Here is a 12,594-nt window from a genome sequence, read left to right on the forward strand (position 1 = left end):
TTTAAACATAATTCCAACAATATAAAATCGTTAGAAAAATAATAGAAATAAAAGGAACATAATTCTTACTTTGATTCTGTTTGCTTGCAACTATAAAATAATAAACGAGTTAGTAACTTCAAGGAAATAATAATAAAACAATAATTAAATTAAATTAAATTGCTTTAGGGCCAAACCCTCAAACAGTTCTACCTTTCACGCCTTGGCTTAACGATAGAACCACGAGTAAAGTATGAACTCTTTGGAGTACTTGAAGAATGAATTTTGAAATAAGAAGGGTAGGCTAGTGTTTAGGGTAGAGCATAGAAGAGAGAAAAATAGAGAATTAATTGATGCCCCGTACATCAGAAATGAGGGGGTATTCATAGAAAAAATGTGCTGAGGGAACACACAGAACCCTAAAATGATAAAAACCCTAAAAAAGTATCCCGCGACACGGCAAAGTGTACCGTGACACGGGAAATCCCACCGTCAGACAGGAAACATCCCCGTGACACGGTGCACATTTTGTGTGACGCGGGAAATATTTAGTGAACGGGGGAGAAAAACGCGTTAAGGGTTTACGCGGAAAGGACACGGAAATCTCCGTGTCACAGCAAATGTCCCGTGTCACGGGAAACCCCACCGTCAGACGGGAAAGTTTCCCGTGACACGGTGGACTGTTGCCGTGACGCGGGAGATTTCAATCCGTTTTTCCGTCTAAATTCATTTTAAACCCTAATTTCATTCAGCATTTTAAGTGTCGATTTATAATTTCGGGCCATTTTATGATTTTATTATTATTTAGGCTAAAATAAATAAAAAGTTTGGGCCAAGATAAATAATAAAACAAAAATAAAAAATGTTTGGGCTAAAATTAAATAATAATTTTGGGCTGAAATTAAATCTATGCTTTGATCAAACATCGAGACTGGTCCATGGACTATTCAAAATTTGAATTTAATTAAATATGATTTTTTAAGCACTCTCGGGATTAAATACTGAACCCGACCAATAGTGGCGGTGAAAGATTGTTCATCATCGGGTTTGGTTTTGGGGAGACATATTTAGGTGTCTACAGTAAGTAGTGATGATGTCAGCGGTTATTACTTTAGTAATATATATAGATAGATTGGGGATATAACACGAATTTTAAGAATAGGAGATAGATAAAGAGAAATAAAAATAGGGACCCATGTAATAAGGAGAGCGAAAGTGGAAAATTAAAACTTGTGCAATCAAGGAAATGTTGTAATAATATTTGTAAAACTTCCTAATACTAGGGCAGCCAACGCGCGCGTTGCGTACGAGATGGCTAGCCATTGCGTCTTAATTTTTCTTGTGTTGTGTTTGCGCTTCACATGGAGGAATAATGGACCGGTAAAGGAATATATCTCTATTGCTTAGGCATTGTTTGTTTGTAGTCGTAAGTTGAATTTTACATATAAAATATCTCGTATATTGAATTTAACTATTTATTTTTATTTAATGTATATGTCAATAAAAAAAATAAAAAATAAATGTATATAGTGTTTCTTTTAATTGGAATACTATGTAGAGTTACGTAAGAATATAGTTCTTAGTTTTTCAATAATGCAGAAAAGGAACAAATTTCATAATGTTTGTTTATTTTCCCAATGTTGATATAGGTATAACTTAATTGTGTTATTGATACAATACGAAATAGAGAAAGAATCATCAATGATGAAACTGAAATGACCAATTATTCCTAATCCACCACAGAGGCTAAATCGATTTGATACAGTCAATGGTATTTTTATAAGATACTTCCAAGCATATTATGTACCGGTACTAATTTGGTTCCTCACAATACATAATATCATAGCAAGAATATGAATTGTAAATGGGAATAATTATTGCTAATTATTTTTCAATACTGTAGTATTCTAAGCTTCTTAGATGTTGCGCAATGAATTAAATCTAACATCCATTGAGCATATTAAAAGCATTTCAAAATTATCATCTTTATTGTAATTCAATTATTACTTTTGATTATATGATTTAGAGGAAATGTTGTGAGTGTACTGATATACAAAGTAGATCAGATTTGCAGCCTTATAAACATTAGTCTAACATTTTCAACATGTGATATGTAGAGTAAATAATATGGAATAGTTTTAAATCACAGTAAAAGGAAATTACTATCTATAAGGATTGTACTTTTAAATTAGAAGAAAGTACTTGTAAATATATTATACTAAAGCAGCCCATATCCACCTATCAAGTCCAGTCTAACCAATGAGTTCTTAGACCATCTAAGGTAAGCATTCTTGAAATTTAAAAAAAAAATAAAATAAAAAACAAAAACATAGACATAATTTTGCAATCTAAACTTACATATTGCGATTATAATTAAAAAAAATAAAAGAGCAGAATCAAAGGATATAAGAAAAAGATTAGAATCAAATTGATCGATCTCCGATAGAATGGTCAAACATCATTTATATGATTTTCCTCTAAACAAGTAATAATTTTCTAATCAAAATAGGATTCTAAAATGTTTATTACAAAAGTTAATAATGCATGTGTACAAAACATTTATACTCATGGTCATAGCTATGGAGAGATAAAGAAGCAGAGAGAATAGATAAAAAGTTACCGGAGTGGTTGGTGACCTACCACCCAGAAAATCCGGTCGCCCTCTTCCACCGCCTTCCCCTCCCTTCTCGAGGCTTTCCCGTTTACAGCCAGTCGACCGTGAAAAGGTTTCGTCCTTCTTTTTCCGCTATATCTTGGTATTGTCAACTTTATTTTGGCCACAATTTGATTTTTATTAATCCTGATTTGGAAATTTTGGGAAGATGGTGAACAAAGATATAGAATTTGATACTTGGAGATGGTGAACAGAGATAGTGTACTTGGAAATATCGACAGCTAAGAAAAATTTGCTAGAAAAAAAGTGTAAGAGAAGTTGGAGTACAAAATTACAAATAAGGGTAAGAAGGTAAAAAAACATTTTGAAGGGTATAAAGGTCCGTGCACTGTTCATAAGAGCAACTTTCTACTTTTTATAATAAAGTAGGGATGATAATTGTTGCAATTTTTGTGAAATGGAAGAAGTAGAATTATATTTCAACTTTTGTAAAACTTGTTTGAAGTTGTAGAAACTTATAAATATGCATGAATGACATGTTGGGGGTGATTATTCATTCATTTTTATTTTTTTATATATATAATTTTTAAAGGAAATTTCATTCAAGTATTTGAAATAAAGTAGCCAAATAAGCTCATTTCCAATCTTTGTGTGTATGTTGAACCTGAAATGATAGAAATATACGAAATATAACTCTGTTCAATAGTTATAAATTTATAATTATACATAAAGGACATGTTTGAGTTGAATTAATATTTTTAAGTCATGTTTGGATCATTGGATGAGGCAACATACATAGCCAAGTAAGCTCATTTTGCGACTCTTTTGTGCATATTGAACCTCAAACGATAGAAATTTAGAAATATAACTAGTTTCAGGTGTTAGAAACTTATAAATATGCTTGAATAACAAGTGTTGAGGTGATTATTTATTCATTTACTTGATTACATGAGTTATAGGCAAGAAAGTAGCCAAGTGATCTAATTTTGAATCTTTTTGTGTAGTTAAACCTTAAATGATAGAAACCTTAGAAGTAGAACTTGAACTTGGTTCAAGTGTTAAAAATTATATATATGCGTTTGTTATTTCAGATGATATACTACAAGAGGGGGGTGAATTGTAGTATGTTCCTAATACCTATTTTTCGCGGAATATAATACTGATTGATATTAAGAACTTAGACAATGCAAAGCGGTTTTTACGAGGAAACCATCCAGGGCCCAACTGGAAGTAAAACCTCGACTAGGGATGACAAAGGATCTGGACCTAACCCCAGATCCGTGAAAAACGGATCTGGGTCTTCAAATTTTGGACCCGATGGATTCGGGTCGGATCTGGGTCCTGCTGACAAAAACGGATCTGGATCCGGGTCTGGGCCCTAGACCCGGATCCAGATCCGTGGACCCTTTTTTTTAATTTTTCTTATTAAAAAAAACTAAAATTGTTTGTTTCTTTACTAAAAATGTTGATAATGTTAGTAATGATAAAGATTAACCCTTTCAAGAGATGAATTTTGGATGCTCATATTATACAAAAACGAATCTGACGGATCCGAGTCGGATCTAGATCCTATATACAAAAACGGATCTGGATCCGGGTCCATCTGGACCCGGTCCAGATCCGACCCGTTGCCATCCCTAACCTCGACCCTCCAAGGGATTTCAACACAACCATTTCACTATAATAGGGCAATACCAAATTACAACCTATTATACACAGACCTTTCTCACAAGTTCTACCAAGGACACTTGCTACTCGATAGGACCCTATCCTACCCAACCTAAGTTCGACACTTAGATTCACTCAGCACTCCCGAAGTGCCTACACTCGGCTTCACACTAGAAGCTCAATCGGCTTCACCCTAGAAGCTCACACATTGCAATCTTACAATTATAATAACGAGAATCCTCACGAACTCTCACACCCCAATACATAAAACACTCAAAATCCTTTTTCCCTTTTACAAGATCACAAAGAATAACTCTAAATACATTTCAATGAATTAAGAGATAAAACTAATATGTTGGACACTCAAGATCTGTCTGGAACTTACTGGACGAACTGAAATCAAACCTGACTAGAACTTTGGCCTAGAGGTTTGACTTAGCTTCGTGGTGAAGGATGAAACCATTAAGCACGACCATTAAGCTTCGTCAGCCTCAACTTTGAATGAATACATATGAGCATATTTATAATACACCCAAATCATTCTTTTCATAAAAGAAAGTTTTCTCAAAAGATATGATTAAAAGATATTTACCAAAAATAAGTTTTCCAAAAATTTATATTTCCTCCGTTTTCTTTTACTTGCAACACTTCCCTAAAAGGGAAATGTCACAATACTTGCAACACACTATAAAAGGAAAGTTATTACTTTAGGGAAAAACTATACTATATCCCTTATTTAAAGTAGATGGCCCACTAAATTACACTCCTAACAACCACTCATCCTATTTTAAAGTTTATTATATCATGTAAACCCTACCTTTCTTAATTACCGCGTTAAAGGGTGTGTTGCATCTAAAAGAAAACGGAGGAAGTATCTTTTTGTTAATTACCGCGTTAAAGGGTGTGTTGTATCTAAAAGAAAGGTATATTTGCTATAAAATTAAATTTTATTTAAAACTTATACTTTCCAAATGTATGAACTTATCTTTTCCAAAAGATATACATATCATAAAATAAGATTTTATTCCAAACTTATACTTTCCAAATATACTAGCTTATCTTTTTTTACAAGATATACTCATCATAAAATCAGATTTTATTCCAAACTTATATTTTCCAAATATAATAGTTTATCTTTTTCAATGATATACTTATAATAAAATCAGATTTTATTCTAAACTTATTTTTGCTTAAAATACTTTCCAAAAATAACTTATCTTTTTCCAAAAGGGATTAATTAGAAAATAAATATCTTTATTCTGTAAAATCAGATCCCTAAAAGATATACACGTATTAGGTAAATAGATATATCATTAAACCGACCTTTAACGACGTACATACTTAAGTTCCGATTAGGTTCTGGAACTCTGACAGTCTCTGAGTTCCTGACAAGTCAATAACTCTAATTTCATTGACTATCATGAGTTCACCTTGGTTCTTTAGACTTGTTCTAGACTGACTATGTACAACATACTTACATGAATCCTAGAGCAATATACTTCGATTTCTTTGTCTTCATGTTGTTTCTTTGAAACTCTTGATTTAGAATCTTGTAGTATTGATGTATTCTAGATCTTGGGGCAACTTTCCACTTCTGGAACCGCAGGCCAAGTTCCTAACTGGAACTTGATATCTTCACTACAGACCAAGTCAACTTCTTAACTTGCTGTCTTCAAGTTCCTGTTAGGGAACTTAGATAGTTCTTGTTAGAGAACTAAGTTCCTGTTAGGGAACTCTTCATGTACCTGTTAGGGAACATGGAACTCTTCATGTACCTGTTAGGGAACATGCTCCGGCTTTCGTGGGAAAGCCTGCCGAAAGTTCCTTCTGGATCTTGTTAGAGAATACCTTCAGCTTCCTTCGTGGTTTGGTTCTCATGGGAGAACCTGCTTTAGGTTCATTCATTCTCTATTGTTCCTCTTGAAGTCTTCTATGTTCCAACCCATTGACTTCACCTAAGTCAGTTCCTGTCTTCACATAAACACTTAAGAGAAACATTAGATTGAAGTTTGTTTGTCATAAACAAACTTCAAGTGATAGAACTAATTATACTTAAAGCTACGTAAATACTCCTACACATATACAGCTCATGTATGCATAGTGTACTTACCTCATGAAGCTAGCATATGCAAACACCTATTTACATAGTTACCTTCATGGTTCCTTAGCATCATCATGCTTATCAACCATGACACTCATAATTGTTCTTGTTTCTCTATTGCTTATCATATATTGCTCAGGTTCCTTATATATATTCTTGACATTGCTTAGGTTCCTTGTATCCTGTTCCAAGCATAACTTGTTCTTTCTATGCACAACTTAACAAACACATTAGATAGATATTCATCATTAGTTTACAATCATCAAAACCTAATGCGTTATTGACATGTTTAAGGTGATTATTCATTCATTTAATTGATTGCATGATTTGTAGACAAGAAGGTAGCCAAGTGATCTACATTTTGGATCTTCTTGTGCAACTGAACCTCAGTAATAGAATCCTAAGAAAGAGAACTTGTTTCGAGTGTTAAAATTAGAAACTTATAAATATGCATTATTGATACGGTTAAGGTGATTATTCATTTATTTACTTGATTACATGAGTTATAGGCAAGAAAGTAGCCAAATGAAATTTGGATCTCTTTGTGCTTATTGAATCTCAAATGATAGTAGTTTAAGAAATAATAGGAGGCGGTAGCGTTGGTGGCCTGGTGGTAAAGAAGATTGGCGGTGAAGGGGTGGGAAGGTTCCAGAAGCAGTAGTGAAGGAAGTGAGTCATAAGTCAAAAGAATGAAGGAGCGAAAAAGGAGGCGGAGGCGGCATCGTTGGTGGTATGAAAAAAGAGGTAGAAGAAAAAAATTATTAGGTTTATAATAAATTGGAAAACTAGTTTTAATAATCCCAACTTTAGCCCATTTGCTTTAAAAATCCTAACTTTGGATTATTATTGAATAATCTCAACTTTAGGGGCTATTCACTTTTATTGGTCCCAAACAGTTTTCATGGTTATATAACAGATTACCTTGAACAAAAAAAAAAAAAAAAAAAGAAAAGCCCTTCTACGTCCACCTCCCACCCCACCCCTTCTTCCTCACATCCCTCAAGCAGCCCCGTTTAACCCACTCTCCGCCGGTGTCAAGCCCAACCCCCGTCAACCTGCTACCCCCCCACCCTTGTCGTCGTCCCTCTTCGTCCTCCGTAACCACCATCCTTAGCCCACTTTCCAAAACCACCACCACCATCCTTGAAATAGCCCCCAACACCTCGAAATCAACCTCCTCCCACCCCTTACTCTTCCCAATCCCTAAAATCACTTTCTCTAGCCCAAAAACCCTATCCCATCCCCTTCTCTAGCCTCGAAACCCTACTCCCTTTCCATATCTTCGACACTGACACCACCTCCATTAGGGTTTTGGGGCTAGGGAGGGGGAAGGGGAAGTAGTAGGGTTTTGGTGTTTGGGAAGGGGAGAAGGGCGATTTTGAGGTCATATTGGTGTCGGGGATAGGAGGGGGGGCTAGTTCGTGGGTAAGGCATCCATGCTGGAGGTGGCTTGCTAGTTATTTTTTTTTTTTTGAAAAAAAAAATGATCAATCATGTTCTGACATGTGGCTATTAAATTTTTTAAAAAATTGCCTGTTTAATAACTTATCGGTCATTTGAAACTGATAAAAGCAAAATTCCAAAATTGAGGTTATTCAATTATAATTCAAAGTTGGAATTATTTAAAATAAATTGGACAATTTTTTTTTTTTTTTGGTGTTTAGAGAGGCACAAGGGCGGTGGTGAGAGTCGATCCCAAGATCTCCTGAAACCGGGAGGAAAGCTCTAATCACTTGAGCTATTCCTCACTCTCAATTGGACAAAGTTGAGATTATTGAACCCAATCTATATATTATACTAAAAGACAAGCGCCTCAATGTGAGGATGACAAATGTCACTCTCTCATTGGCTTGTCTTATGTATAAAATATATCTATATAATTACTGTTTACATATAGTTATTTTTGTTCAACTTTAAACAATAAAAGCAAGTTTCTATACATGCATAAGATTTTCATGATTTCCTAACATAAATATTGATTTAATTTTTAACAATAAAATATATACTTTCCAATACTACAAATAATCCATAACGTCTTTCCAATCTTTATTTGTAGTCAATTTAGAGAATAATAACTAATTTGAAGCAATATGATTAAAGTGGCATAATTAAGGAAACAAATATTTCTTATTTTGAAAGGATAATATTGTTTTTTTTTATGAAAATTAAATCAAATCAATAGAATTTAGTTTGACGTCAATTATGAAATCAATACAAACATTTAAAAAAAAAAAAATCAGATGTACAATAAAATATTGTGCACCTATTGTAAAAGCTACCCTAAAATGAATGTAATTATTTATACTTTATTGATAAAAGTTACCCAAAATAGTCTATAAATTATCCTAAACTCAATGCAAGTTATCAGATGAATACAAAAGTTTATGATAAAAATACAAAATAGTGTAAAAATTACTTTTGTCGTTTTTTGTACTATACTGAATGCTGAGCCGAAATATTTTCTTGGAAAAAAATATATAATCTTGAACATAAATTTAATTTTAATCGACTTTTCATTTTCTATACAATGCCTTTTACAATTACCTTTGTTTACATTAAAAAAAATTGAACCAAAAACCAATCTAAACAAGAAGAATAAAAGTTAGATTGAATTAGACATTTGAATAGATATAAAATGTATTATAACTATTACTCGTGTTTAAAATTGTAATATTCGTATTAAGTATTAACAATGCTATTACTTATGAATTTTTTTTAGAAAAACTAACATTTTGATTTAAAAATTGTGCATTGCTCATGTACTATACTAGATATACAACAATCATGTTCAATAATTTATGTTGTTATATATATATAATAATACTTTTAACTATAATTTAGACTTTCAAATCAACATTTTATAATAAAAAAAATATACATGTCATTTTTATTACACCTAAACATTATATAATAAGTCATATTGTTAAAGTTCTAATTATATAATTGAAATGTAGGTATGATACTATTTTCATGTACTTTACATTCTATGTAATTAAGTATAGTATGAAAGTTAATATATTTCGTGTAAAATAGTATGTGTAAATAATATAATATTTTTATAATATAAAAAAGTATATGTATATAATATAATATTTTATAACATGGGTCCTCCATACCAAGTGTACAGGTTGTTGGTGTAGTGGTGATTGAGACTACACTTGGTAGGGAGGACCCGTATTCGATCCCCTAGATGCAACAACAATCGAAAGGGGAGTGGAACCTAACAATCCAGAACTGATCCTCGAATCTGGATTAGCCCAAAGGGTGAATCGAATAGAACACCCAAAAAAATGATCGAGCAACTCAATGCATATATGAGCGGAATTAACTTATCCTCACTAGGCGAAAATATGAATTGGCCACCGGTTCAAACCCCCCCCCCCCCCCCAATGCCACCGGTTTTGAACCGGTGGTCATTTGGGGGGTGGCAATAATCTTATAAAAGCCACCGGTTCAAAACCGGTGGCAAAAACAAGTATTGCCACCGGTTAACCGGTGGCAATAATGTTTCCTGCTTTTTTTTTTGAATATTACATATAAATGTCACCGGTTAACCGGTGGCAATAACATACATGATTGAATTTTTTTTATTTTGCTACAATTATAATGATAATAGTAATATAAAAAAAACCGTGTAAAATATCAGGCAAATACAATAGGAGAGCAATGAAATATAATTTCATTATATTCAACAATAACAGTAATTGTACAATACAAAAAAAAAAATTACAATGAATTATAATAACAATGAAATTCAACTTCAAATTATTATTGTACAATACAAAATCAAAAAAAATATATAATAATAATTACAACATCAAAAACATTATTCCAAAATCAAAGTCTTGAATCTTGTTGCATCAATTAACACCTGCATCAATTAAAACCCAAAAATTAATAAACTCACAAAAAAATGCCTAATAAAAGCCAGAAAATTCGCCTAATAAAACATAGAATATCGGTTAACAAAATAAAACCCAGAAAATTCGTCTAATAATAATCGCATAAAAAATTAATACGAAAAGGATGAAAACCCAAAAAAAAAAATGTCTGTAGATCCGAAAAAACAAGAACTCTAGATCCGAAAAAAGTAATATGAAAATTAAAGGATGAAAACCCCAAAATAAATCAACTAAAATTAGTTTTAAAAAACCCAGAAAAACCCACAAAAATAAAAACAAAAACCCCGAAATTGATTTTCATGAACTCAGAAAAAAAAACCCAGAATTAAAATCGAATTAAACCTAAGATATCGAATTAAAATCGAATAAAAAACTCAGAAAATTCCAAAATCGATTTAAATCAAATTAAACCCTAACCTCGAATAATTAAACCCACCCACCACCATAACCACAACCACCACCACAACCTACGAATTCCATCAAAAATAAAATAAAAAAAAAAACAAAATAAGAGTAAGAAAAAAGAAAAAATACCTCGAATTTCACCAAAACCCCCCAAATTTATGTTGAATTTGGGTTATAAAACTTGGTGTAAATATGAATTGGCCACCCAATAAAACTCAGAAAATTCGATTAAAAAAACCCAGAAAAAATCGATTTAAAAACCTAGATAAATTGGATTTAAAAACCCAGAAAAACAAAGAAGAAATCGAATAAAATAGATTAAAATTAAATCAAATAAAGTTCGAATTAAAATCGAGTAAAACAGAATTAAAATCGAATTAAATTTTTTAAAATAATCGATTAAAATCAAACCCTAACCTCGATTAAAGTCGGTGTTGCTCATGCATGTGTTCGTGGTGTTATTGTAGCGGCGGTGGTGTTATTGTTGCGGGGGTGGTGGAAAAATTGGTGGTGGTGGAAAAATTGGTGGTGGTGGTGGAGATCGAAGGAGGAGAGGTGGTGGTGAGATCGAGGGAGAAGAGATGGTGGTGGAGATCGAGGGAGAAGAGATAATGGTGGAGATAGAAGGAGAAGAGGTGGTGGTGGTGGTGCAGATCGAAGGAGAAGACCGATTGAAGGAGATGAGAAAGAGAGGAGAGAGAAAGAGGAGGAGAGGGAAGAGGGGAGAGAGAAACGGCTGAGAGGGTGATAGAGTAGGGTTTGGGGTTTATATGAAGAAGAAGGGTCGCGCTTTTTTTTTTTTTAATCAAATATTGCCACCGGTTCAAAACTGGTGGCCTTAAACATTTTTTCCACTGGTTCGGTTTGAACCGGTGGCAATAATATTTACCTTATACCCGCCCATTTTTTAAGCCACCGGTTTATAAAAACCGGTGGCCTTTAAGCGGTGGCATTTTCAATTTTTCTACTAGTGCCTTTATCTATCTTATACAAAACTCCAAAGCTATATTTTTTTTTTCAAAATATAATAATAACATTTGTAAATTTTTGTTAATATGAAAGATATAAACCTATCAAAATGTATATATAGTTCAATTGTTTAATAACTTATATCAAATGCATAATTTTATTAAAATTATTTGCATGTAGTCATTAAATGTGTTGGATGTTGTGTAGCTATACAATGTTCAAAACTTTAGTTGAGTTACTTTGATTTAGTGATTGTACGGTAAAAAGATATTGACTTCGATCTTGAAATATAATAGTCTAATAAATTCTAAATAGAAAAATTAAAACAAAAGGAAATGAAAATAGCAAATGGCTTTAAATATTGAAATAAACATAACCTTTTAAATCAATTTAGCGAATTCAAGAGATAATTTTAAGGCTTTTAAAATTAAATGGGAGAAATATATGTAAAAGAACAATTTCAGAGATATAAATGTTCATGCACTATTATAAGAGTTTTGTTAACCTTTTTATAATTAAGATAGTGATAAATCTTAATATATACTCTGTATATTTTATTTATATAAATCCATACCTATATACGAAGTATTTGTGTTGTACAATATATTTAATCAAATGTTGGTTATATGACTATTATATACTACCTCCGTTTCTTTTTAGTTGACATGTATTCTTTTTTAGGAGGTATTTTTTAGTTGACACGTTCCTTTTGGGGTAACTTTTTTACCTTACATTTACGAGCTACCCCACTTGCTTTTTCATTCTCTCTCACTTTCTCTCCTCTCCTTAATATACGTGCCTAAGGGCCTGTTCACATTTACTGAACTGAGTTGAACTGAACTGAACTGAACTGATTGGAACTGAACTGAACTGATTAGAGCTGAACTGAACTGAACTGAACTAAATTAAATTGAGCTGAAATAAATATTTTATGAGAGAGGGAAATTAAGAGCTGA

General features: G+C 32.5%; 1 long non-coding RNA gene across 1 annotated transcript; it reads right to left on the bottom strand.

The window, feature by feature from the left end:
* Positions 1–10,094: 10,094 nt before the first annotated feature.
* Positions 10,095–11,618, bottom strand: LOC110693431. The gene is made up of 2 exons (XR_002505591.1): positions 11,087–11,618; positions 10,095–10,233 (listed from the first exon to the last, which is right to left on the bottom strand). It is a non-coding gene; the product is annotated as an uncharacterized LOC110693431 (long non-coding RNA).
* Positions 11,619–12,594: the final 976 nt, after the last annotated feature.

This window comes from Chenopodium quinoa, unplaced genomic scaffold (genome assembly GCF_001683475.1).
Source record: "Chenopodium quinoa cultivar QQ74 unplaced genomic scaffold, ASM168347v1, whole genome shotgun sequence".
Taxonomy (NCBI): domain Eukaryota; kingdom Viridiplantae; phylum Streptophyta; class Magnoliopsida; order Caryophyllales; family Amaranthaceae; genus Chenopodium; species Chenopodium quinoa.